Below are 23,303 nucleotides of genomic sequence, written 5' to 3' on the forward strand. Positions count from 1 at the left end.
CCTGATCCATGCAGACGTGGTACCCTTGAATCAAAGGCCAATGGTCCAGGTAGAGGATCAAGATGTGTAATGTACTAGGCTTCAGCCCAGTGGTTTTTGCTAAGTGTGTATCTGTTTTCAAGTGTTAAATTCTTTCAGGTGTTAAAGGCACAGCACCTCTTGAACTGATGGTGTAATCTGAATCTTCAGTGTAAAGGCTCAAGGTTTCCTGTGGGTGATGCTTATTGCTTTAATTAGGAAGGCCTGTAAAAGACATTGGGCTTCCCTGGTGGCTCAGTGGTACAGAATCCGCCTGTCAATGCAGGGGACATGGGTTCAATCCCTAGCTAAGGAAGATCCCCTGGAGAAGGAAATGGCAACCCACTCCAGGATTCTTGCCTGGATAAATCTCAAGGACAGAGGAACATGGTGGGCTACCATCCATGGGGTCACAAAGAATCGGATACTACTTAATGACTGAACAAGAACAAAATTAACATAAAGACATCACTAAGAGTCCAGTATTTGTACTTTTTGTTTGTAACACAAGCTCAGGCAGATCCAAACCTAAAAACGGATTAAATCTGTGATTTATTGATTTTAGTTGGTTACTGGTTTATTTTAGGTCAGTTGCTATTTTTAAAAGACTAACACTGATAATGACAGACTTAGGTATTGAGGTTTTTCAAAAAGTTAGTCCATTTGATTAGTAAATAATAAAACCCTTCTAAGGAACAGCTCTCCTCCCGTATTTTTTTAATGATGGTGAGAAGTGAGTTCCTCTGAAACTAACTTTCCCCATGCCAATCTACCCTATTGAATTTTCCTTTTAACTGTGGTCTGCCAGAAAACAGAACTAGGGCTTGGCACACCAGTTTTGATCAGACCAGCCATCAGAATCATAATGTCCTAAGTACAAAGCTCACTAATTGAATTTCATTAGCTAGACTGAAATATAGCAGCCAAGACAGAGAACACTGTCGGCTGTTTTTTATGAGGTCCGAAGTCTAAAGTCATTTTTAAAATGTGAGTGATGCAATTTCTTGTATCTTTCATTTAAAATGCTGCTTGGTAAACAGTGTTTCAGATTAGTGTATTTGTAATTTAAATGAAGACAATACATCAAGCTGAATCTGAAAAGAAAGGAGAAGTTTAGGAAATGATTCATGCCCCCTTTTGTGTGATCTACTGTAGAAAATAATAAATAAATAGGTAAGGAGAGGGAGAAAAAAGGTTTGTGAATTTTGGAGACAAATTTGAACTGTTTCTAAGAAGAGCGAGTCCCAATAGCTAAATCTTTGTTTTCTTCAAGCAGACTAATACATTCTGCCTAATTCATTTTTTATTTTCTCTCGGGGTCTGCTTGCAGATTTGCCTCAACAAAGGAAGCATCATGTTACATCTTTTAAATAATTGATGACTCTCAGTCCGAGCCAGCTTGAAGGAAATTCTGAAAATAGGTACTGATTGAGCAAATGCTTGCCTTCTCCCCCCCATCTCCCTCTTGAGCACACCCCACTCATCTTTTCCATAGCCTTTTGCTTCTTCACCTCCATCCTGACAGAAGAGGAGGGTGATATCATCTTGGCTTAGGGTTTACCTATCACTTGGTCCCCCTTGTTTATTTTATATCATGCCATCTATTTTATTAAAGACAGGGGGAGCTGTTAATTACAAGCCAAGTGATGTAATGAAAGTCTCTTAATTAATCATCAGAAATGTTACGGCATAATCACCACCAGAGACGGTTTGTTGGGAATGTAAGAAATTGGACTTGGAGCTTTCTAAATTCAGAGTGTGCTGCCTCCACGGGCCAGATTACCCCCGAAGCTGGGTCGGCTGTGGCCGTGCCCAATTCCAGCTCTTCCTGTGCGTTTAAATTCTGTGAGCTGATCTGTGTTTTTCCCCCCAGAGAGAGAAGGGCATCTCCATCTTTCTTCACTCCTGGGATCATTAGTGATTGTCTGTGATTGGGAAAGGGCTTCCCAGGTGGTAAAGAATCCACCTGCAGTGCAGGCGACCCAAGAGATGCTGGTTTGATTCCTGGGTTGGGAAGATCTCCTGGAAGAGCAAATGGCAACCCACTCCAATATTCTTGCCTGGGAAATTCTGTGGACGGAGAAGCCCAGCGGGCTACAGTCCACGGGGTCTAAAATAGTCAGACATGACTGAGCAACAGCATGCGTGCATGACTAGGACGGGCCTTTACTGCTTTCACGTGGCTGTGGTTGGTAGACCCTTAGACTGGTCCACAGTGAACCTGGCTTCCTGCTCTGACTTTGAAGTTACTTTCCCTTCCAGGGCCTCATTGTCCTCACTGATGACATGAGGGCTTTGGAGTAGACCATCTCCAGGATCTCTGCCAGCAGTGGCATTCTTGCATCCTTCAGGGAAAGGAGTGATAAACCAAGTTTGCCCTCTATTTGAATTTGACTGTCCTGAGTACTCCAGGTTTGAGTGAATGAACTGTGTGCTCACTCATGTTTAACCTTCCTCTTTCCTTCCATTATTTTTCTTTTCTCTTAGTTTTTCACGTTTGCTCTCTCCTGCTGCTTGTTCTTGTTCCTTTCCCTTTCTGACTTTCCATGTTTCCATGGTTAAAGTGCAAGAAAAATGGTTAGAAATGTGCTAGAATCGAGGATCTTGGCCACTTATTTTTTAAATGCCATGTCTTTCTTATAGAAGAGCTATCTCCTTCAGAAATGACATCAGAAGATAGCCAATATTATTGGATTTAGGAGATAGAGTGCCTGATAAACTATGGAGGGAGGTTTGTGACATTGTACAGGAGACAGGGATCAAGACCATCTCCATGGAAAAGAAATGCAAAAAAGAAAAATGGGTGTCTGGGGAGGCCTTACAAATAGCTGTGAAAAGAAGAAAGGTGAAAAGCAAAGGAGAAAAGGAAAGATATAAGCATCTGAATGCAGAGTTCCAAAGAATAGCAAGGAGAGATAAGAAAGCCTTCCTCAGCTATCAATGCAAAGAAATAGAGGAAAACAACAGAATGGGAAAGACTAGAGATCTCTTCAAGAAAATTACAGATACCAAGGAAACATTTCATGCAAAGATGGGCACAATAAAGGACAGAAATGGTATGGACCTAACAGAAGCAGAAGATATTAAGAAGAGGTGGCAAGAATACACAGAAGAACTGTACAAAAAAGATCTTCATGACCCAGATAATCACGATGGTGTGATCACTGACCTAGAGCCAGACATCCTGGAATGTGAAGTCAAGTGGGCCTTAGAAAGCATCACTACACACAAAGCTAATGGGGGTGATGGAATTCCAGTTGAGCTATTTCAAATCCTGAAAGATGATGCTGTGAAAATGCTACACTCAATATGCCAGCAAATTTGGGAAACTCAGCAGTGGCCACAGGACTGGAAAAGGTCAGTTTTCATTCCAATCCCAAAGAAAGGCATGCCAAAGAATGCTCAAACTACCGCACAATTGCACTCATCTCACACGCTAGGAGAGTAATGCTCAAAATTCTCCAAGCCAGGCTTCAGCAATACATGAACCGTGAACTTCCTGATGTTCAAGCTGGTTTTAGAAAAGGCAGAGGAACCAGAGATCAAATTGCCAACATCGGCTGGATCATGGAAAAAGCAAGAGAGTTCCAGAAAAACATCTATTTCTGCTTTCTTGACTATGCCAAAGCCTTTGACTGTGTGGATCACAAAAAACTGTGGAAAATTCTTCAAGAGATGGGAATACCAGACCACCTGACCTGCCTCTTGAGAAACCTATATGCAGTCGGGAAGCAACAGTTAGAACTGGACATGGAACAACAGACTGGTTCCAAATAGGAAAATGTGTACGTCAAGGCTGTATATTGTCACCCTGTTTATTTAACTTCTATACAGAGTACATCATGAGAAACGCTGGGCTGGAAGAAGCACAAGCTGGAATCAAGATTGCCGGGAGAAATATCAATAACCTCAGATATGCAGATGACACCACCCTTATGGCAGAAAGTGAAGAGGAACTAAAAAGCTTCTTGATGAAAGTGAAAGAGGAGAGTGAAAAAGTTGGCTTAAAGCTCAACATTCAGAAAACGAAGATCATGGCATCTGGTCCCATCACTTCATGGGAGATAGATGGGAAAACAGTGGAAACAGTGTCATACTTTATTTGGGGGGGCTCCAAAATCACTGCAGATGGTGATTGCAGCCATGAAATTAAAAGACACTTACTCCTTGGAAGGAAAGTTATGACCAACCTAGATAGCATATTCAAAAGCAGAGACATTACTTTGCCGACAAAGGTCCGTCTAGTCAAGGCTATGGTTTTTCCCGTGGTCATGTATGGATGTGAAAGTTGGACTGTGAAGAAAGCTGAGCACCGAAGAATTGATGCTTTTGACCTGTGGTGTTGGAGAAGACTTCTGAGAGTCCCTTGGACTGCAAGGAGATCCAACCAGTCCATTCTGAAGGAGATCAGTCCTGGGTGTTCTTTGGAAGGACTGATGCTAAAGCTGAAACTCCAGTACTTTGGCCACCTCATGCCAAGAGTTGACTCATTGGAAAAGACTGATGTTGGGAGGGATTGGGGGCAGGAGGAGAAGGGGATGACAGAGGATGAGATTGCTGGATGGCATCACCGACTCGATGGACGTGAGTCTGAGTGAACTCTGGGAATTGGTGATGAACAGGGAGGCCTGGCGAGCTGCGATTCATGGGGTCGCAAAGAGTCGGACACGACTGAGCGACTGAACTGAACTGAACTACACAGTGGCAACTACTGGGAGATCTAAATCTGGAAGTCTTAAATTGGAGTTCAGCTTTACTGGAGAAAAGCCTTACGTTGTATCCATCAGTGAAAAAGCTATATCTACATTGGTGGGCTATTATCCATTCTCAAAACTATACCAATCTCTGGCCTACTCTTCCTTTCAAGGGTCATTTAAAAATACTATGTTGACTATATTGTTCCCTGTTTCTCTTTTAATTATAGCAAACTTGATGGGGGGGTTGGGGTGCTGAAGTCATCTTTGTCCCCAAAGATGTGCATCCTATGCCTTCCCAGGATACTCTTTTCTCTTTTTTTTTAATGTTTATTTGACTGCACCGTGTCTTAGTTGTGGCGTGTGGTATCTAGTTCCCTGACCAAGAATCAAACCCAGGTTCCCTACTTTGGGAGCATTGAGTCTTAGCTACTGGACTACGAGGGAAGTCCTACAGATAATCTTTTCTGATTGCCTTTTTTGAAATCTTGAAACAAATCTTCAAATAATCACACTTATTTATAATGATGTGAACAACATATGGCTGGGAGTCTAGAAAGCTTTGGAATTTATTCTGTTTATCATCTACTACTGACAGTGTACTAAAGTCATAGTCAGTTGAGTCAAAGGAACTATTATTGTTCTCCCTTTTAAAAAACTTCTGCCATTAACTTACATTTTGAAAGTGTATGATGTCCAGGCTTTGGTATCTGTTAGCATGTTACAGGTGTTATTGTTCAGTCGCTCAGTTGTGGCCAACTCTTGTGACCCCATGGACTGCAGCATGCCAGACTTCCCTGTCCTTCACTGTATCCCAAAGTTTGTTCAAACTCATGTCTATTGAGTTGGTAGTACCATCCATCCAACCATCTCATCCTCTGTCGTCCTCTTCTCCTCCTGCCTTCAATCTTTCCCAGCATCAGGGCTTTTCCAGTTAGTCAAGTCTTCCCATCAGGTGGCCAAAGTACTGGAGCATCAGCTTCAGCATCAGTCCTTCCAAGGAATATTCAAGGTTGATTTCCTTTAGGATTGACTGGTTTGATCTCCTTGGGACTCTGAGGAGTCTTCTGCAGCACCAAATTTCAAAAGCATCAATTCTTCGGCGCTCAGCCTTCTTTATGGTGCAATCCTCACATCCGTACATGAGTACTGGAAAACCCATAGTTCGACTATACAGACCTTTGTGAGCAAACTGGTATCTCTGCTTTTTTATAGGCTGTCTAAGTTTGTCATAGCCTTTTTACAGGTGAGTCCTAGTAAGACATATTCCTTAGGTTTTGTAACTGAAAATATGCTTTTCCTCAAGGACAGCCATCATTGGGTTCCACTGTAGTGCCACCATAATTTATGAACATTATGTGCTTAATAGCTTCTCTTTGTATTGGAATATCTATTAGAAGGCAGAGAGGTAATTCTCCATCTTCCTAAGGAGGTTACTACTTAGAGGCTGCTGGTGGTGGGGATTGAGGTGGTGCAAGTTCTCTTGCCTTGGGGTCAGTGACTGTGAGTGATGGGAAACTGGTAACTTGATTCTCTGGCTTTGCTTTAAAAATAAACTCTGGGTTAGGGGGGAAGAAATTCAGATGCTTTCTCCTCCAACCCCACTTTGTGCAGTCATGGTGGTGTGGCATCATCACATTATAATCTTTGTGAAAGAATGTCCAGTAAAGTTGTGCAAAGCAGAAATCTATGTGCGTGTATCTGGTAGTTTTTCATCCTGGAATGAATTTATTTTTTGTGACTTCATATGTCCAGTCTCAATAATGAATTGAGGGTAGGAAATACCCAGTTTATAAAATAGCAGTGTCCCACTGTACATCGTAAAACTGGTTGTTTGTAATTCAGACTATCTGCAGATGAGGAAAAAGATGAGATAAATGGTAGTGAGTTTCTAGATTACCCACAAAAATCTCAATCAAACTGTGACACAACTTCTTCAGGTCTACAACAGTTTTGTTTTCTGTTCTTTAGTACATTATCTGCAATACTGAAGAAGAAATCTTCCACCTGGGTTGGTTGTCACTATTTAGAATGAAATTAATCTGGGGATATGTATATTACATTTTGTAGTAAGAGGAGACCATTGAGGTAATGTGAATAAATTCCACATACCCTTCCAATGCCCATCCATCTTCCCTCATTACCAATCCCTGAATGGGACAGAGTGGGGCATGAAAGATTTATGGCAAAAGTATGCAAAAACTGGGGGAGGGGGAAAAGTGATCAAAGAGCTAGGTTCTAATTCCTCCTTCACCCCTACCTTTCAAGAACTCCTAAATAACAAGACCCCAATTGGCCATGGACAGTTAGCTCCCATTGGGTTCGGAAGACTCCAAATTCTTCTATCAGGAATCCTAGAAGCACTTAGGCATCCATCTTTCCTCTTCTTGCAACAGCTCCTAAGGTCTTGTGCATGTCTGAAAGGGAGTGTAGTGACTAAGGCAGTAACTCTTCCTCCCCAAGACTCCGAGACCAGCGTCCCACTGCCCACTGATCTGGGCTTCCTCTGCAAGTAGGGGTGGTCACAGTAAGAAGATCCTGAGTTGAAAGCCTCTGCTCAGAGATAAGCGCTACATGTGAGGTCAAAAGAAGCTGTTCCCAAGACTGTAACTACAGTGTAAATGTTAGTTTGAATTTGCATTGATTTCAGAGATAGGCTTTGACCAGTTATGTATTTTAAATGCGAACTTGAAATCACAACCACATTGGTCATGACCATTGGCATGATTACCTGGACAGTAACATTATCTGATGAACTCAGCCCCGGAAGGATTTTTTGTCCCTTTAAATCCTTCTTTCGTACTCTGGAATCCTAGGCTTTCTCTATAATAATAATAGTAATAAACAACCTAAATTAGATTCCTAAGGACATCTTACCCTGTAGTGTCACTCGAGTGGACTCTCTCTTAGTGCTTCATTAAAGTGAAGTCGCTCAGTCGTGTCCGACTCTTTGAGACCCATGGACTGTAGCCTACCAGGCTCCTCCGTCTATGGGATTTTCCAGGTAAGAGTACTGGAGTGGGTTGCCATTTCCTTCTCCAGGGGAAATTATATTTGTACAAATTGCAGATTTTTAACAGGCTTCCTATGTTCACAGTCCTAGAATATAAATAGGGTTAGATTCTCACATGCAACTCGTTTAGCCTTTCTCATTAGTAAGTATATCAAATATACCCTCCTATTTGTATTTGCAGAGCATCTTTTATTTTCTTTATTTGGAGGGGGGTTCTTTTTTGTTGAAATGTAGCTAATTCCTAATATCATGTTACTTTTAAGCATACAGAAAAGTGATTCAGTTATATATACATACAAAACTGAATTTTTTCAGATTCTTTTCCATTATTAGAAGATGTTGAGTACAGTTCCCTGTTCTGTACAGTAGGACCTTGCTGTTTACCTATTTTATGCATAGTAGTGTTTCTCTGTTAATCCCAAACTCCTAAGTTAACAAAACCCCCTGCCCCCCACTATCCCCTTTGGTAACCATAGCATTTGTTTTCTGTGTCTGTGTGTCTATTTCTGGTTTGGAACTAAGTTCATTTGTATCATATTTTTCAGATTCCACGTATAGGTGATATCATATGATATTTGTCTTTCTCTGTCGGTTAGTATCTCCCTTTCTTGAGTCTACACCCTGTCAAATTCCATTCTATGCCAGAAGCCTCCTTGGTCTCCTGGCTTCATTGATCATCAGCCCTCCCTCACGCAAAAACTTTTAAAATGATCCCTTTGTTTCTCGAGTGCTCTAATAGTTCCTCTTCAGCGTGAAAGCAAATGATCAAAGTTTGGTTCCAATTGCTTCTTGTAGTCTTGGGGTATTAAGGCAAAGTTGAAATTGAAACCTCAATCTTGTTTAATTGTCAAGCATTTTACTTTTAACTTCATTCTTTAAAGAAAAGGCAAAATGCTGTGGGTTTGAAGGGTGTCTTGAGTGAATACGATTTAGAGCCCCTCTGAGAATCTTCTAATCACAGCACAGGCATCTCTTTGAAGTGTTCACTCCCCGAAGTCTACAGTTACCACATTCATGCCTCAAGGGTGTGATGGGAATGGCCTGGTGCCATAGAATTAATGAGTTTTCCCACATCTTTTACTGAACAAACTGCATGAGAACCTGCACCAAACAAATTGTTAGGACCCTTCAGTTATCTGTTGGTCACAACATTTATTTCCTCTCCCTTCTCCCTCCCCTGGGCCCCAAGTCCAGCACAGAATCCCCCTGGATATCCCTGTGAACAAAGTATTGCTCCAAACAGTTTTCTTTTATATGAGGGTATAGATATGAGATCTGTTAAGTTAGATCATATGGAATTGCCATTTTTGTAGGTCAAGATCAGTAAAACATTGGCAGTTTTACAAGATTAGTTTCAATCTAATCATTTCCTCTGATAAACACTCTATGAAAAAACAAGATTTTGAAAAAGAGTGCACTTGGTAAATGCACGGTGGGCTTATTTAAAACCGAGGCTTCGGGATCCCTGGTGGGCCTGTGGTTGGGACTCCACGCTTCCAAAGCACGGAGTGTGGGTTTGACCCCTGGTCGGGATTCTAAGATCCCACGTGCTACAAGGTGCCACCAAATTTAAAACAAACAGAAACAAAAAAAATACCCGAATCTTCGAGTTTTTCCATCAGGAAACTTGTCCTCCTCAACCTGCTTCCTTTTGTCTCATTTTGAGAATGGGAGAAATAAGAACCACCCCCCACCCACACCATTTAGAGAAACTTGTTTATTTTGAGACTAACGTGAAATAAGTAGAAAGTCCCTTGAGCCCTGTGATAGAAGAATTTTTTTTTTTCTGAAAGTTATAAATGGGTGTTATAATGGAAAACGCTTTCAAACCTTAACCAGAGCATGCAGTATAAATAAGAGGGAAGCAGAAGATTAATAAATCTGATAAAGCTGAGAAGGAAGAAAACTTAAAACAAGCCATGAGGACTGTCCCTTAGCGCTAGTGTTAATACAGCCCTGAGTATATATAGGAAAATCAAAGACTTGCAGAAGGCAGCTAAGTCATAGCTATTAATGTGTGCTTAACTCTCTTGCCTGGGAGATTTTATTAAATGCAGCAGCCAAGAAAATTGACCTCAATTTTTTTTTTTTTTTTTCCTTTTTTGGGTTGGATCCTTGCTCCTGCCACATAATGAATAGAGCTGACAATTTACTGGTTCATCAATGAAACAATATTACATTATGAAGATGTAAGGAAAAAATTCTACGCTAACATTGTTGCAGTTTGAAAGGTAAGCTGTTCCCTAAAAAATTAGGAGTCGTGAATGATCCTTTAAAGCCACAGAACATAATGCCATGTGTTACACACTAAAGAGTTAAGTGGCCTCTTCACATCTTTGTCCCTGTGGTCCTGGCAAGGATTTCATTAGTATGTGAAGAGTCACCCATGTTTCCCTCATTCTGTCTTTTAAAATGCAAGAACGTTGTTTTCAAGCTTTTCACGGGTTTTATTTTATGGGATATTCCGACAAATGGGACTTTAAGGAGTATGTGTTGCGATGATATCATGGTTCTTTTTGAAAAGTTTTGCTCTGTTTCTACTGATTCCCTGTATTAGCCATTAAGCTACAGCTGTCACGGTTAGATTATTTCTTACTTTTTTCTGTTTTGGCAGTGCGCGAGAACTTCAAGTATTAATGTTCTCTTGGTCTTGTCCTGTACTTAAGATAGGAAGCCTTCTCAATTCTGCCTTCTGTGAACTCAGTAAAAGTACTTGCATGCTGTCAGGTACCAGGTGGATGCCTAGATCTTTCCAAATATATCTAGATGTTAAGTCTTCACTCTGTTTTTGAAGGAAAAGCATGTAATGCCTACTTTTCTATACTTTCATCAGTTACTCAATTGGTCCTGGATCCATGAACCCTGCGGAGAAGGCAGTGGCACCCCACTCCAGTACTTTTACCTGGAAAATCCCATGGACGGAGGAGCCTGGTGGGCTGCAGTCCATGGGGTCGCAAAGAGTCAGACACGACTGAGCGACTTCACTTTCACTTTTCACTTTCATGCATTGGAGAAGGAAATGGCAACCCACTCCAGTGTTCTTGCCTGGAGAATCCCAGGGACTGCGGAGCTTGGTGGGCTGCCGTCTATGGGGTCGCACAGAGTCAGACACGACTGAAGCGACTTAGCAGTAGCAGCCATGAACCCTGTGGTAATAACTCATGAGGATCATAGTATGGAGGGGTTCTTAAATTGGAAAGGGTCTGTGTTTCCATCAGACGCTCAAACAGTTCACAACTCAGGTAAGGAGGCAAACCATTGCTGTGCATGGTTCTCCAAGGTGGGATCAGTGAGTCATCCGGTACCCATCCTCCACCCCCCACCCCACCCACTCCCCCCAACCTCCCCGGGCAGAGCAAGGACGCTGGGAACCATGCTTTCCATCCTGCCTGGTATTGAACCCTCTAGAGTCATTGGATTATCTGAACAGTGTTCAACACATTCCTGCTTCTATGTGGAAAATGGACTTCAGAACTGAATTACCTTTTTCATCACACCCAAGCTGCTTCATTTGCAACATGATTTAGGCAATGGGAGAATACACTTCCATGTGTGAAATAGGTTGAAATGAATCTGATATTCTCTGTATTCCTTCAGCTCCAACAATCATGAATTGGAGTTCTGGCCCCAGATCATTCAGTTACATGATTCTGGGATTTATCTGTTGTTTTGGGTAACAACAGTTTAGTTTTAATTATTGGTGATACTTCAATCTGTGTTTCTTCAAAACTGTAGGTATGCCCTGCTTTAAGAAAACTGAATATGGCCTCAAATGCATGCTGATGGTGTCTTTGCATGAAGGGGCGAGTATCTGCACTCTCAAAATAGCTTGGTTTTATACAATAATTTATCACGAGATTTCTTTAAATAACTCTCTTAGAGCATTTAAAATATGATTTGATTTGAAAAAAATCAATGTCCACTCACTCAACTTTTCAAGAATGCACCTGCTTTGTAATGCGAGGCAGGAGAAGGGGAAAAATCAAGCAACAGGGAATGAGGGTCTTAAGTGAGCTGAGGAGGAATTAATTTTAATTTAGAGAAGAATTTGCCTTTCTAGAGTTTCCCAGGGAAAACATCTTCACCTTTATCACCTCCAAAGTACATAAGGGGGAAAAAAAGCAGGTCAATTTGAGTTTGGAAAAGATAAATCTATTTCTTCGCTGGGTCGCGTTCTGCATTATGCATGTGCGTAAAAGTGAGGTTTGCTTTGATCCTGACTATTAAAAGTTTATTTTTAAACTCAGACTGGGCAGGAATCCAGAGATGCTCTTACCCCCTGCAGTACATCCTGGTTTCAGGTCCCCAGCCTGGCGGAATGCAGCTAAGCAGCAGGAAATAGTTGAAATGTGTGGAGACTTGATGGGTGCTAAGGGTTTTTTTTTCCCCCCTTCTTCTCCTCCATTTTTGAAATTCAAATTGAATGCAATTTTCAGCTCATTTGAGCCAGAATATACTGTGGCTGAGCTTCAGTGGCTCTTAAATTCAAACTCACAGGAGAAAACAGATATCATCTGTCACAGAGGGTGGGAGAGAGGACACTCCTGCATTTTATTCATGGAAGAAGCAGCTCTGGTAACTAATTCAAACCCTTCTGACTAATCGACTCATCATTCACCAGCAAACTTATCAACTAATCAATGAAACCTTGAAGACACCCATCTTATGAGGTCTGGGAGCAGTTTCCCCCTCCCTGTGAAGAAGATAATTGTCCAAGTCTATTTTTGTATCGTTGGTATTTTAATACCTTTTTTTTTTTTGCAAACTGAGACAGACCATCATGGCAATCTTTTTTGCTGCCCTTCCTGACTATTTTTATTGTTTCCATCTTTAATGCCTTTGTCAATGCTCTTTATTTATGACAGAATTAGCAGAAAGCTTACTGCTGGCAAAGTGGGGTCCAAATTTTGAGGGTGTTTTTTTTTTCTTTACTAAACAGACTGTCTTGGGGCAAATATAAGTGCCAATGAAAGAGAAAGATTTACTTATTTACAGGGTGACTGTTTTAGGATGGCTTGAGACTGCCTTTCCTGAAGTTTCCCTGGGTGTCTGCCCAGGGAATCCATGTAGACTTGGACGCAGGATAATCTGAGATCTCTCCTTCAGAAAAGGATGTGATAGGGCAATTCTCATTCTCAAAGGTAGCTTTTCCGCTTTACCGCTGGTGCTCATCTTGGACTATTTTAGTGTTAGCCAAAATTTCCATGTGAACGTGAAGGCCATAGCTTTCTCTTGCTTTTGTTGTTATTGTTGTTGAAGTTCATGAGAGACAAGTTATTTAGGATGTTATTTCAAAATAAGTAGGAATAAAACAGTTTGATCTTTCAATACTATCATTTCTAATGGAGTTAGTTCGTAGCCATCACACCTGGTGTTTAAAAACACTCTTGCAGTAAGTGTATGATCATGCCATGTATGTTTATGCACATGTCTGTGTGCAGGCATGTATGTATGTATGTGTGTGCATTTACAGGTCTCCAAGGTTTCCAAGAATGTGACAGCAGGAATTTCCAGTCATTTCTACATTAATAAAGGCATCCACCACTTTACCTTGTTAGTAGTAATGGGCTTATGCTTTAGGTTTCTGTTGGAAGAGTTTCACTGCCTTTATAAGAAAGAATATCCTGAGTTGTAACCTGTTTTCTCACTATTATATCCAAATATAACTACCAGGACTGTACTGTTATTTCTTTCTATAAAGAAACCAAAACCCTACCTTGACAGATAGCTGACTTTTAAATTCATCAATAGGATTTATTTTTTCTTCTGGAATATCTGATCTCTTCAATCTACAAGTAATTACTGAGTGCTTACTATGTGCCAGGCGTTTGTAGGGCTAAGATTTGCAAATATAAAATAGTGGTTCTCTAACCGAAGTGAGATAGGCATTGGAACTGAAATTTCAGCATCCTTTGGCTTGGAGAAGGAGAGGCTTGTAAAGGTACTGAGGTTCTCAAATGATTCTCAAAGATGCAGACCCCTCCTTTTCTGTAGTTGATAATCACTAGTATAAAACAAATATGATCTAATTTGGAGGTGGGAGAAAGGAAAATATGCAAAACAGTAAAAAAAAGGTAATAAAATATGTATGCCGGGATGCTAAATGTAATTAATATCCCTTAAAAATGCTTAATGGCATGGGCAAAGGAGGACCAATGGGATGCTGTCATTGTGTACTCTAGGATGGGTAGCCCAGGGGTCAGGGAGGAGGCAAGGAGAACCAGTTCAGGAAGACAAAGCTGGAGTCAATAGGAGGATGCTTGGGGTAGGGGAGTAGGGTGTTTCATGGTGTTCTGGAGCCTTCTCAACCCAAGAGAGCCAAGCATTAAATTTCTAGGAATTTTATAAGCCAGCTTTTGTGAAATATTATGAAGAATTAAATAAACTTAAAGTAAGTCGGTGATCTTAAAAACAAAAGTAATAAATAGAACTTATTGCTTCCTAATAATTTTCCCCCATAGATCGCTATTTTCAATGCTCTTGAGGTCTGCCTGTTGTATTTGAACTATGGAAATACTATATAATGGTGCAATTTCTTCCTAACTACATACTCCATGATGCTGTGTTGGTAGCTTAAAATCAGCCAGGATGGGAATATTTGTATTGGTGAATGATTAAAATTGGGGCTTTTTTACTCATTTGAGAGCCAGTTCTTGAAATTCCCTGGGCAGACACTGGATTTGGGGATGGAGCTAAAGAATTGGGAAGTGCTGAATGAAAAAAAAGTCAGAAGATTGAGTTGCATAAGGAAAATAGGTTCATCTTCCTGGAGAGAGGGCATTAAGGTAGGCAAAGGGTTTACAGTTGATTTAGAAATCTTTGGGAACTATTGAATATCTTAAATACTTTTTATTATTATTATGGGCTTCTCTGGTGGCTCAGATGGTAAAGAATCTGCCTGCAGTACAGGAGACCCAGGTTCAATCCTTGAGTTGGGACGATCTCCTGGAGAAGGGAATGGCTACCTACTCCAGTATTATTGCCTGGAGAATTCCATGGACAGACGAGCTTGGTGGATGTTCACTATGGAAAATTTGGAAAACAGAATAATAACTTGTATTTCCATAATGCTTTCTAGAGCACTTTTGAGTGCTTTAAATAGAATAAATCATGAAATCTTGCTTACAGCCTCATAAAATAGTTGGTATTATCCCATTTTAAACATAGGGAAATTGAAGTACAGAGACATTGAAGAGTTTGGTTGAGTAGAGGAGATTTGACTTGAGAGCAGACAGTCCCACTCTGGGGCTTCCCTGGTGGCTCAGTGGTAAAGAACCCGCCTGCCAATGCAAGAGATGCAGATTTAATCCCTGGGTTGGGAAGATCCCCTGGAAAAGGAAATGGAAACCCACTCCAGTATTCTTGCCTGAGAAATCCAGTGTTCAGAGGAGCTTGGCAGGCTACAGTCCATGGGGTCACAAAAGAGTCAGACACGACTGGGTGACTCAACAAGTCCTGCTTTGGAGTTCACCATGCTATTCTGACACTCGGTGGAGAAAATGACAACCAGCTTAACCCCGCCACCTGGAGAATCTTTGAGAAACTGGACCAAGAATGGGATCATTTAGGAGGGAGATGGAGACTCTTTCAGTTGCAGACAGGATTTGAGTTGTAGGGAATCAAAAACATGAGGCTCCCAAAGCTAATGAGCCTGGAAAATTAATGGTGCCCTATTCAGAGACAGACAACATTTGGATGTGGTCTCGAGGAAAGGTGAATCATCACAGGAATGAAGCAGAGAGAGAAGAGTATCAGGGAGAACAAAACTTTAGAAGAAAAACATGCAAACAGAAAAAGAGGCAGTGAATGAGAGAATGAGCAAGCAGAAAGTGAGGGGGAGGACAGGAGGCATAAAAGCCAGTGTCAGGAAGATTAAGGAGAGTTTGGGGAGGAAGCAGCTGATTCACAATGCCAAGGGCTTCAGTGAGACTTTATAATGGTAATGGAATAATTTGTTGTCAAAATTGAATTGTTTTTTACATGTGAAGGGGGGTGGGAGCTATTAATTTTGGGGTTGCCCCAAAAGTTTGTTTGGGTTTCTCGTAAGATGTGTGGTCAAGTGATGCCTTCAGATGCACAAAACTGGCAGATTTCTAAGAGTTCATAATAATGGAGAATGGAATCTCTTTAACCAGCATTTACTGAGCATCTTCCATGAGGACTGCTAAGGGCTGAGGATAAAGAGACATATGGCAAAGTTAAAAAGTGTTTTGTGAAGGAAGAAAAGACAGAAGCACAATCATCTTTTGCCATGCACAGCCAGCAGTCACTCTTCACAGTTTTTTAATAGCTTTTTCTACAAATTCTAATGTTTATTGAAATTCTGATCTAACTAGTTTCATTTTCAACTCAACCATGCAACATATAGGTCTGAAGTTTACTTAACATATCTTCTCTTTAACGAGTATGTATTTATTGAAGGTACCCCTTAGATGGACATATCATAACATATATAACCATTCTCTTAGTGATACGCAGTCAACCCTTTTACCTTGTTTAGTTTTCAGTATTGCTGTATAATTTGTTTTTTATTCTTGTGCTCTTATTCCTGTAGGATAGATATCTAGAATAGGATTGCTGAGGCTCAGTGTATCTGCATTTTCAGTTTTATAAGAAACTGTCAGCAGATCGTTAAGAAGTTACATAAATTATACATATGAAACTTATGTGTTATAAACCAGTGTAAGTTAACACATCTACCAACATTGTACGACTATCAATTTCCCAGTTAGCCACGATTCCATCAGACTTTCAATGTTTTTGCCAATTTACTGTTGAGAAATGGTGTTTTAGAGTCATTTCAATCTACAGTTTAAAAATTGTGAATGAAGCTAAGCATCTGTTGTGATGTTTATCGGTCATTTATATCTTTTTCAGTGAATTTGCAATTTCATATTTTCTTGGCAATTATTTGTATTGAAATCATCATCATTTTCCTTATTTGTTATCATTCTTTTCACACTAAGAATATTAACCCCCGTTTCTCTTAAATGTGTTGCTGAAATCTCTGTTTTATTTTACCTTTGGTTCTCTTTTGTCTAGGGGAAGTAGTCGAATATGTTTATTTTGATTTTGTGTGTGTGTGCCTTCATATTTTCTCGTCTAACTTAGATTGGATCCCTCCCCAAAACAAAGAAAAACAGTATTTATTTTATTCTTAATCTTTTTAGAAAATCTTTTTATTTTGTATTGGGGTATAGCCAATTAACAATGTTTGTGATCGTTTCGGGTGAACAGGGAAGGGACTCAGCGATACATGTACATGTATCCATTCTCCCCCAAACTCCCCTCCCATCCAGGCTGCCACATATCATTGAGCAGAGTTCCCCGTGCTGTACAGTAGGACCTTGTTGGTGATCCATTTCAAACACAACCGTGTATATGTGTCCATTCCCAACTCCCTAACTATCCCTCCCTGCCATCCTTCCCTTGAGCCCTGTGTTCATAGACTAGTGAGGAAGACAGCTGCAGAAAATGGGTATTTCCACGTTATCCGCTTGGTGTTCTGAGGGATAACCGAGCGCCGTGGGTCCCCAGAGGTGGGTTCTTAGAACACTGGCAGAGGAGACAGAGGGGTGTGTCTAGGCTTCCCAGGGGGTTGACATCTGAGCTGAACCCTTAAGGTTGAGGCCAGGGAGGTAGGGAGGGCTTCCAGCTGAGGGAAATGGCAAGTCAAAGAGACTTGAACACTTTGAAAAGTCAGGAGGCTTTACAGAGCAAGGAAGGAGAAGCCCCTGTGGTTTCTCAGGGTGAGTCAAGGGAAAGCGTTTCTAATATGAGGGGACAATGATTTTTCTTAATTCTTTAAAATTTCCACACACATACACACAAACGATTATTACTTTTATGAGAAATAAGGAATTTTAAGCTGAAGGAAGCTCTAAGAATGGGATTAAACAAAGTAAATAATAAATGAATAAAGATAAGCCCCTCCCCACAAAAGTATTAGGGATTGGAATCGGTGTGCCTTACTTTGGGACCAGCTGGTGACACAGTCCTCCTAGCTGAACTTGACCTTCAACCTCTCAACTTTCAAGGTGCACTGAGGGCCACTCTGGAATAGAAAGTGAAGTCGCTCAGTCGTGTCTGAATCTTAGCAACCCCATGGACTGTAGCCCACCAGGTTCCTCTGTCCTTGGGATATTCCAGGCAAGAATACTGGAGTGGCTTGCCATTTCCTTCTTCAGAATACCATCCTGTTATCTGTAACAAGGTCCTTCCTCCCTTACTGAGCAGATGAAACCTCCGCGGCATTATCACACCACACACTTCTAGCTCCATTGCACCATCGTGTTCTTCGGATCTTCATATTAAAAAGCATAACTGCATTTCACAATATATACAAAAATCAAGTCATTATGTTGTGTATCTGGAACTAATGCAATGTTCCTTTATCAAGGATATCTCAAGAAAATGAAAAGAAAAGTAAAACTATTTGTATCCTCCATCCACACGTTTCACACTTGCAATTCCTTCTGCTCAGGATGCCTCATATCACTCTGTCAGGCCTACCAGGATCCCACTTATCCTTAAAGGCTCAGCCTAAACTTCACCTTCTTCCTTCAGCCTTCCCTGATCTCTTCTGCTAGAAGAGCCCTGGATGTGGAAACGTACACTGGTACCATTTAAGATTCATCCTAAAACAAAGTGTTTCAGTTGTGTCTGACTCTTTGTGACCCCATGGACCATAGCCTGCCAGGCTCCTCTGTCCATGAGGATTCTCCAGGCAAGAATCCTGGAGTGGATTGCCATGCCCTCTTCCAGGGGATCTTCCCGACCCAGGGATCCAACCTGAGTCTCCTGCATTGGCAGGCAGGTTCTTTACCACTGAGCTACCTGGGAAGCCCCATGTAAGTATAGTTTTAAATATAGATAAAACTTTCAGAAAGGCAAGAACCATGTCTTACCCGGCTTGGCAGTTCTCAGGCCTTTCACACAGTGAAGTTTCAGTGTCATCCTCCTTTAAAAAAGGCTAAGAAGATCAAGCCCATCTGTACAAACAGACCTGTGGCCCACAAAAGTCAAGGACAGATGACGGGTAAGAGTGCCCATGGAATAGTCAGAATGGAAAGTCATTTCCTGAAGATAGGGGTTAGGAGCTTGAGGAGAGAGTTATTTTAAAGAAACCTCAGAAGGAAGTGAGGCCAGGAATGCACCGAGGATCAGTAAATGAATCACCTCGTATTCTTGGTGGACGGCCAAGTTGAATTTAGATGGAATGAATGGATAATGAGCCACGTTCACATCTGCCTTCACCTCTGGTGACCAAAGAGTGATGTGGATAACAGAAGAGACCTGAGACTATGTAAAGCGGAAAGAAAAAGGGTGAGCAGAGAGTTTCAAGATGCAGGCAAAAGAGAAGGATGCCTGCTCCATGGGAGAAGTGAGTCAGAGAGGTTCTTCAGAAGGGATGTGAGTCAGAAAGGAAGGTTACATAATAAACTTGGCGGCGTGTCTGTGACTGAGGACAGTGGTGAGAATGCCGACCCTGGTCTTTGCGAGGAAAGATGTCCAAGGAAGCCCTGTGGTGCCTAATAATTTGAGTGAGGTCAGGGTGATATGTGTGGGCGGGGAAGTGCTGAGGAGGGCTCTACGTGCAGGGCGTCAGACACGGTTTCTCTGAGGACATTGGGAGGATGAGGGCATCACAGATGAGGCTGGGAACGAGATCACAGATTTAACACCTTCATAGTTGAATAGCATCTTCAGTTGGGAAGGGAGGTCTGTTGTAATCTTCTCATTTAGTCTTTAGGGGAAAAAAAAAAAAAAACGCCTAAAATGCTTCATGTCATCTTCCAGACTGACTCCCCACTTCCGCCACCCCGCCTCCACGGTCCACTTTCTGTCTCTCTGTTCTCTCTCTAAATTCCAGCCAAACCAATCTCCGAAGTCTTATGTCATTTCTCATTCATGCCTACAGCTCTCTCGGTCTGGAATAGCCTTTGCCTAACTCCTTTAAAACCGTAGGTCTCAGCTTAAAAACATTCTTAAAGCATCCTCTGTCCTCCCCACCCCCACACACTAGTTTGAAAGGCCTTCCTGACATGCTTCCAAGCATTTCTGTCCTATTTTTAACATTTGTGGGACAAGTTGTTCCTTCTTGACTGTCCCTTTGCTTTTCTAGATCGTGAGTGCTGTTCAGTCGCATCTTCTAGGACTGTACCAGCCGCAGAGACGTTGCCCAGTAAACATCTCCTATGTGAGTGAAGGAAGGAAGAAATGTACATTGAAGTGATATCTTTTCACCATCATTTGTTGACTGAGCCTTCCATGCTTCTTCTGAAACTAAGTATAATCAAACTTGACTCCAGTGTGACTTGAACATTCCCATGCAAGTCTGGGAAACCAGGCTTAACGCTTTCCTAGTGTCTTAACTATTTCTAGTGTGCATTTCAGTGACATCAAGTCCGTTCACGTTGCTGTGTAGTTATCATCACTACCCATCCCTAGAACTTTTCATCACTTCAAACTCTGTGTTCATTAAACATTAATTCTCCATACCCACCTCCCCCCAGCCCCTAGCACGTACCACTCCCCTTTCCAACCCTATGAATTCCGTTACTCTAAATACTTCGTGTAAGTGGAATTATATAACATTGTCTGATATATTTCATTCACCATAATGTTTTCAGAGTTTATCCACGCTGTAGCATATATCAGAATCCTACACCTTTTAAAACTGAATAACATTTCATTGTATGTCTGCACCATATTTTATTTTTCCATTCATTCGTGGATGGACATTTGTGCTGTTTTCACAGGAGCGCAGTGATACACCCTCCATCATGTAACCTCGTAGCCTGTGGGATGGCCAGTGGTACAGAGTGTAGTGGCTACAAGCAGGGGAAGAAGGATAGATGAAGGAAATTATAATATGGATGGGAGAACCTACAAAAATATACAAGAGCATGGAGATTTAGACCGGAGGGAGAAGAAATGTTTCAGTTGGACCATAGCATCCTTGATAGGAAGAGGGTGATGGAGATGGATACCACAGGTTTCAAATAATAGTAAGTTTTGAGAAGTAGGTTTGAGAGAGATTCATTTTTCCCTTTCCATTGTTATCAAGATGAAAGAACAGAATGAATGCAAAGGGGCAGAAAAGAAGGAGGTTTCCTTTGAAAGGAAAACCTGGGGGAAAGAGGTGAGAGAAGGATGGAGGAAAAAGGGGAATTTGGGCACAGTGTAATGCCTTTCGACAGGGCACAGGGGTAAGATGTAATGACGGAGGAGAGCAAAGCGTGTATTAATTCAAAGCCATCCCACTGTCTTCATGAAGGAAGGAGATCAATGAATATGATCTCTAGTTAATGACAACCTGAAGACAGTGACCCCACAGCCACCATCAGGCACCAATCCCTCATGTTCAACCCAACAAGTTCAGAAATCTTTTCTTGACTTCTCAGTCGCTGGAGAAGAATTATTCATACTCATTCCATCAAATCCCTCACATGCCTAAATTCTTTCTCAGTTCAAGATCAGAACAGGATTAAACTCTTTTCCCTTAACAACTTCTTAGTTACAGTTTTCTAAGCCTTTAATGCCCTTTGAATTGTCTGTTCTGAGTTCTCTTGGGTTAAACTACAGTCAGCCCTCTGTATCCACGGGTTTTGCATCTGCAGATTCAGCCAACTGCAGGTAAAAATGTTCCTCAAAATTCCAGGAAGTTCCAAAAAGCAAAACTTGAACTTACTGCACAAAGGCAACTATTTAAATAGCATTTGCTTTGTCTTTCTGTGTATTTGCAATTGTTTGCAGAGCATTTACATTGTATTAGGTATTATAAGCACTCTAGAGATGATTTAAAGTATATGGGAGGATCTGTGTAGGTCTTATGCAAATATTGGGTTGCTCAAAAAGTCTGTTTGGATTTTTCCATAAGGTGTTGTGGAAAAACCCTAACAAACTTTCTAGCTAGTCAATATTATGCATGCCTCTCTCTCTCTTTATAAATATATATACATACACACACACACACACATACACATATATACATATATGTCGTGTCCAACTCTTTCGTGATCCCGTGGACTGTAACCCACCAGGCTCCTCTGTCCATGGGATTTCCCAGACACAAATACTGCAGTGGGTTTGCCATTTCTTTCTGCAGGTGATCTTCCTGACTCAGGGATTGAACTCATGTCTCCTGCATTGTAGGCAGATTCTTTACCACTGAGCCACCAGGGAAGACCATACATATATATGTGTGTGTATACACACACACACACACACGCACACACACGCCTGGCCCTGGAGCCAACCCTCTGCAAATACTGAGGGGCCGCTGTACCCCGGGGGGAATAGCTGGATTTTTCTTGCATCCTGTTTGAAACTAGTGTTCTCCTTAATCATCTTGTGGGTCCCTGTGATGTTGCTGGTACCCAGCGTAGCACTGGCCTTACTGTAGAGTGAAAGGGTGCCATGTTTCTGAAAGCAGCCTAATGAGAAGGGCCCATTATGTGCCATGCCCATCAAGCTCAACCTCTCAGCCTAGAGGCAGAGCAAGGAACTCTCCAAGATGTTGCCGGCTCTGAGACTATGTTACCTTTCTGGAAGTGGTATTTTTTTTTCCTTCTGCTTCAGAAGTCCACTTCGTCGGTCCATTTCAAGTTGCCTCTGATCTTGAACGGTGGCTTCTCAGCGCCTTGGATCCGTCCTTGGGGAGGTTCTCACTGGTCACTTTGCGGAGGCCCCCTCAGGCCAAGAAAGCCTCCCTCACTTTGTTCCCAGTTAACCCTTGCCCTTCAGGAGGGTGAGGGGCCGCCTCCCTTGTAGTCTGTTATTACTTGCAGGTGATTAGCAGGTGGCTTCTAAGCGGAAAGAAACATTGCCGCAGGCACTGCGCTCCCATAGGCGCTTGCCATTTTGCTACAAAAGAGAAAAATCGAGTCTTTGAAGAGTATATATACACTATTCATGTCCTTAGAAAGAGAAGAATGTCTATAAAATTTCAGGAACAGTATTAGATTTTACTCCGTTATCAGAGGGCAGAACTATTGGGTTATGGCTCAGGCTGCTTTCGGAATTAAAAAGAAGCAGTTGCCATAGTTGAGCGTCCGGTCTTTTAGTAAAAGCTTATTTGAGATCTCTCTAGACACTAATCCCCCCCAACAAGTCATACTCTAGTGAGACAGAGTGTCCGTGAAATACAGTAATGGGGGCTGTGTTGAGCTGTTCTTTTTGCGGAGGGACCTAGCTTAGTGGCGGTGTACTGCATATACAACTCATTTGACCAGATGAAAGCCCTCGTCACGACCTCAGTCCTCCAGGCTTGTTTGTCACCTACACTGCTACCTTCAGATCCCCCAGGGAACATATTATATGCTTCTTTCAACATCTCGAAGTACTGTCCCCAGCCTTAAGTGAAACATTATATGTCTTTTCCACCCGGATTTCTAAACTATCGCTACCAATGCGATGTCCCATCAGAGCCGTCCCCGACTCCGCCCCCCGCAAATCCATCAGTAGATAAGTAACCAGTTCATTTTCCTGAGTCTGAAATGGCTAGCTTCTCTCCTATTATATTTCACTGAAAAATCAACAACTCTGCCCCCCCACTTTTTATGCCACATTAACGT

The 23,303-nt window shown here is 41.7% G+C and overlaps 1 protein-coding gene across 6 annotated transcripts in view; it reads left to right on the top strand.

Moving 5' to 3' along the window:
* Positions 1-23,303, top strand: part of ESRRG (estrogen related receptor gamma) — a 693,205-nt gene that overhangs the window by 199,899 nt on the left and 470,003 nt on the right. For 3 of the 6 annotated variants that reach the window (XM_070385515.1, XM_070385512.1, XM_070385517.1), the window contains exon 2: positions 9,865-9,956. The gene's annotated coding sequence lies outside the window, so the exon portion shown is untranslated. Of the gene's footprint in view, positions 1-1,348; positions 1,440-8,270; positions 8,317-9,864; positions 9,957-23,303 lie in introns of all 6 variants that reach the window. The other 3 variants (XM_070385518.1, XM_070385514.1, XM_070385513.1) reach the window with 2 other exon arrangements.

This window comes from Bos mutus, chromosome 16 (assembly GCF_027580195.1).
Source record: "Bos mutus isolate GX-2022 chromosome 16, NWIPB_WYAK_1.1, whole genome shotgun sequence".
NCBI lineage: Eukaryota > Metazoa > Chordata > Mammalia > Artiodactyla > Bovidae > Bos > Bos mutus.